This window comes from Mastomys coucha, unplaced genomic scaffold (assembly GCF_008632895.1).
Source record: "Mastomys coucha isolate ucsf_1 unplaced genomic scaffold, UCSF_Mcou_1 pScaffold16, whole genome shotgun sequence".
Lineage (NCBI taxonomy): Eukaryota > Metazoa > Chordata > Mammalia > Rodentia > Muridae > Mastomys > Mastomys coucha.
In genome coordinates, this window is record NW_022196898.1 from 98,733,118 (window position 1) to 98,738,509 (window position 5,392).

Here is a 5,392-nt window from a genome sequence, read left to right on the forward strand (position 1 = left end):
CGGCGTGTCTGCCCATGATTGGCTGTTCACTCATTACCCTACGTGACGCCCCAGAATGGGCCGTGACACGGTGTATTTTCACTCTATGCACATGCGCAAACAGTTCTCTACGCACGCACATGCGCAAACAGTTGTTTACTCGACAGCGGAAGTAGGTGCCATCTTGCCATGGCGAATGCCGGCTCCCTACATTATGTATTTTTTTTCCACTGATACAAAGGAAGTAATCTGATAGGAGCACAATGCATTTTCCTAGAACTTTTTCACATGCTCCTCACTTTTCCCATGTCGTGTGAAGTAACAGTCCTCACTCCCATTTAAGACACTCATATTCAACTTATTTGTGCATTTTCCACGCATTTGTCCACTCACTTCCCACATATTTGCTGCATACGTTGTTCTATTCTATATGAGGCAACAAAATATTAAAATATAGCAAACTTCCTGAGCTCACCGAGAGGCTAAAGAGGCAACACAGAGCAAAAACAGAAATACACTGTGAGTGATTTATAAAATTATGATCCCGATTCTTTTCTCATGTTTTCAAGGATTTTATTTCTATAATGCAATCCTCTTCTCTCTCCCTATCATCCTCACTATGTATTAGATAATTTGTTCTATCAAAAAAGCCTTCTTCATTTCAATCTAAAAACAGTATCTGTTCCAGTGCCAGGGAGTAAACCTGAGGTTTACACATGGCAGGCCATCACTCTGCTATCATGTCACTTCCTAACTGCCCTCGCCTCTCCCAATAAGCTTTACACAACTCTCTTTCTCTACTGCCACATCCTCTGCTCTTCCTTAAAGACAGCTTTGGGGATTTGTCCATTATATTTGCTTACTACTTTCAACTAGCTAACATCATGAAACTGCTGTTAGCAGGGAAATGTCACAGCTAAGAAATGAATGAAACGAATGGATAATTAGTCATCTCATGGTCCTTTCAACACAGCCTTACATGCGGCTCACCAGTGTTTCCTCTTTTGAAATATTTTATTCACTAGGCTTATGAAATACAAATATGTCTCTTCTCATGGGTCGCAGTTCAGGTTAAATATAGAAAGACATTTAATTTATATGAATCTATCTTTAGCAGTAATCAATTCAACATATGTCTATATTGTGTACATATATAGCAAACATTTGAAAATAGTACATAACTACATACTGAGAATAAAAGGATTTTTGATACAATAAAAAGTAATATTAAAGAGTTGAGAAGACTAAAATCCTTATCATAAGTGGTACAGTCCAAAGAAGAAGGTGAAACTATTTTATGTAAATGAACTAACCACCAACTCAAGATCAACAGTTTCTACAAAGATGTGGGTGAATGAAACAGAAGTCCACAGTTGCGGACTGCAAGTATTTCTGTGAAATGAACAAAAATTGTTCTTGCTTCAGCAGATCTTTGCTATTGAGTTCATAGAAAGGGAATGCTCTCACAATCGAAATAGTAATGGGCTGTATCAAGAACTGAAAGCAGCACAAATTGAGTGCCAACCATACGAGAAGAAAGAGCCCTCAGTTCACCGAGTCAATAAAGATCACAGTGCTCCCATCATGCCTGGACTGCAGTTATTAATCACACTACCCACTAACAGCAGCTGATGATGGATAATCACCCAGGCTATGATGTCAGGTCTGTCGAGAACCAGGCAGACTCAGGACACATATTTGAGATCCCACAGATTGTCATAATCCACAATTCTGTACATGCTCAAATCAGTTGCTTTATTGTTATTGAATGCATCAAGAGAAAAACAACAGAAGAACACTCCTTTAGATTTCTTGGATTGTTTTGAAATTCAGGTGAATTTGTGACACATTGATCATGAACACGAAAGTTATTAGAAGCAATTGTTCCATAATAAAAATTGAGTGCTCATAACATGATTATGGCGCAAATATCTGCCACTCATGCGGACAGCATTCTGTAAACCCATCAGTCTAACTCTATTTTCCCTTCTGATTGTATCAGGATAGCTTGCGGCATGACAGTGATTTGAGTGGCAGGCACCTACCCAGGTGTGCAGTGTTGCATGCTCAAGTTTTGTTTGTGGGAATCATCCCTCCTTGAAAAATGTAAATTTTTAAATTGTTTTTTTTTCCTATTGGGAAAAAAGGCATATAAGGGATGTTGCTACCTTTTCTCCTTAAAAACCTCAGGTTTTTATAGTCCCCTGCTTCCATAAATATTTTACTAACTTTTTAAATTGACTTTTTGGTTTTGTAATGAGAAATACCATGAATTATTTAAAAACTCCAGACAGGAGAAATATATGTTTGTGCATAGAGAGATAACAATATATAGATATATATGCCATGTAGTACAATGGAGAAAGACAACGTTCCAAAATAATGAGAGTGTTCAGTATGTTTAAGCAAGGTTAATAATCTCATACCTACCTCTACAGAACATCCAAAGTTATCTTTAATTTTCTAAGTTATTTTTTTTCTGGTTACAGGTTTAATAACTGTCGTATGGAATTTCAGGAGGCATCTGCTGTGAAATCCTCATTGAGTAAGTTAACATGTCAGATCTGGAGGTGCCAAGGACACCTAGGAGTGTGGGCATTCCCTTCCTGACAAGCCTCCTGACAGAAATCTCCCCAGTCTCTTCATAAGTCAGTGTTCCGTGCTAGAAAGAAACAACAAACACCATAGCTCAGAACAAATCCCGCCTAACCTGCATTCGTGTCCACAGAAATAAACCACACAACAAAAGCTATCTTAGGACAAATTTAAAGATTATGTAAAATAATGTACTGGCCTTTTTGGCATAACTAATTGCTTCAGTTGTTCTTAGAAATTTTATAATGAAATATGCCAATAAGCATGGACACGTCTGTTAATGAAATAATTATAATGTTTGCCTATACACTGAGTCACGTTCAACAAAAAAAGACAGTTTCCATATATGTTAAGACTGAAAATAAAACCCAACAGAAGTGAGAAAGAGGAAGGACGGTGTGGGCTGCTGTTCTTTTGGTGTTCTTTATCCTTTCATGCCCGTTGTCACAGTATGAGGTCATGGGCCAGACCCTGAAAACAGGTACACACCTTCATGTAGCTTGGGCAGACTGTAGTCCCTTCCTAATAAGCTCATTCTCTATCTTCAATTATAGCAGTGTTTAAGCTGGGTTTATACACTGTGCATTTATTCATCAAGCAGAAAATTGATTGGCGAGGAAGAAAGACAATTTTTCAAAAGAAGAAAACTATGAACACTAAACTCCCATAGGCTCGGGCCAGAGCTTTGCTAAGGAAGAAACCAGATTCCAAAGATAAGTTGGCCCTCATGGTCAAATGTTTGTCTTTGAATAGTTGGCATCCTCTGAATTGAGTCTTTTATCAGAGGAATGTTCCAGGGGATCTCTTAAACATTTAGCACTGAGAGGATAGGAATGTAGAATTCAATCCAACTCTGTTGTTCTTATATCTACACTGAGAGGACGTGAGAGATGCCCATTCTCCTGATTCAAGATTCCATTGTTCGAACAATAAAGATGAAAACATCCAGGGAGTTCACTACAATTTCTACTGACTCATACCTTTTACAGTTTCTCAGAGACAAATCTTTTTAGGCTTGTTTTAAATAAAAGGCACATGAAATATTTTATCCAGTTTGAGCTAGAAAGAGTTGGAGATAAAATTGTGTTAAGAATTACCCATTGTAAATCTTGGTCATAAAATAAAAATGGGTGTGCTATATATTTTAAGAATAATTACATTCTTTGTTGGGTTGCAGAAACAAATTCTTTTTTATTTGTTTGGTTTTTTTGAGACAGGGTTTCTCTGTGTAGCCCTGGCTGTTCTGGAACTCACTCTGTAAGCCAGGCTAGCCTGGAACTCAGAAATCCACCTGCCTCTGCCTCCTAAGTGCTGGGATTAAAGGCATGCACCACCACTATTTCATTCACCATCTTCATATATGTATAACTGGGCTAGAGAGACAACACAATGGCTAAGAGCTGGCACTGTTCTTACAGAGGTCTTAAATTTAGTGTTAAGTACCCATGTCAGGCTCAGTCATCGGGAATCCCAGCTCTATGGCTTCTGATGCCGCTGGACTCTGCTGAAAACTACTTACCCCTGAGTAGCTGGTATATGATAAATCCATAATTAATATTTGATGAATACATTGATAATTTACTTGGGTTTGGGTCCTAAGTGTACTTCTTGAGTTTGGGTTAAAAACTGTTTTTGTAGTTGCTGTTGTTGTTATGTTGTTTTGTTTTTCATATGAGTCTTAGTAATGTATGTCACCGTTGGGTGAATTTCTGTTTTCTCTACCTGGCAAATAGAGATATGAAAATGTGAGATGGCTGCTCATTCTCTGCAGACACATTCTTGATATTTCAGTTATCCTGAGTGCACTGTAGAAATCTATGAAAAACTACAGCTTTTTGCTATAATTTTCTAGGTATCTGTTCTGTTGATGATTAAAAACTCAAGTAGACCATCTTTGTGTGGATGAGCTTGAAGTGTGGACTACATGATGAAGATAACATGAGAGCTCCTGAGAATGATGCAGGTTACAATGTGGTCCTCCTAGTCAATGTAGTAATTGATTCTGGAGCTGTACTAAGTCTTCATGCTGTACAAACTCATAAGTACATAACATTTCCCAAGTCCAACAAATTCCTCCACTGTAAAGCCATGCACTGTTTTCAGCACAGTGTACTGTACTCAAGTGTTCCCTTACACAGACATGTAGCTCTTTCTCCCTTTGTGCTAAATTTCTACAATGCTTTGGGGATTTTTTTGTCTTTACTACTTCTGCTGTATTAGAGTCAGGAAAAGTAGAACTCTGCAGTCCTTACCTAGTCACATAAGGATCTTTATCCATGCAGCTACCAATTAAAGCTGATCGCAAAATATTTCCAATTATCTAAGCTTACTCCTGGTTCAGTGGCATGCACTCTGGTATAGTCCCAGTCTGTCAGATGGATTCTCATTACACAGCTCTCATTTTCCTCTCAAAAAATGGTGATAGATCAGGAGTTCCATAAGAACTCTGATGTCCGCTAATGTGCCCAGTGGTACAACTACCACACATATGACAATGTTTCGATCGATAATAATTCTAATCCACCATTTAAATTAATTATATTAAGGAATGAACTCATGTATACTCTACTTCATATTTTGGTGTAAAGTTGGTTTTCTTTTTTCACAAATATGGTTAGAATACAGCACAGGTTTGAAGCCTGATTGTATATTCGCACCGAACTCTAATTGCTCATTATTTTTAGTAAGGAAAGCTTAGTGATAAAACAAGTTTACTTTGGAGTCTGTGGCATGATAGTGGTTTGTATTTTAATAATAATGCTTCAGCATCAACAGACTACAACGTCTTTCTAAGGAGCAATATGGAGTAGCATTCTAA

At 37.8% G+C, this 5,392-nt stretch overlaps 1 long non-coding RNA gene across 1 annotated transcript in view; it reads left to right on the plus strand.

Moving 5' to 3' along the window:
- Positions 1–4,868, plus strand: part of LOC116094400 — a 14,597-nt gene extending 9,729 nt beyond the window's left edge. Inside the window, exons 2-3 of the long non-coding RNA XR_004120086.1 lie at positions 2,469–2,524; positions 4,427–4,868. This is a non-coding gene — a long non-coding RNA (uncharacterized LOC116094400). The remainder of the gene's footprint in view (positions 1–2,468; positions 2,525–4,426) is intronic.
- Positions 4,869–5,392: the final 524 nt, after the last annotated feature.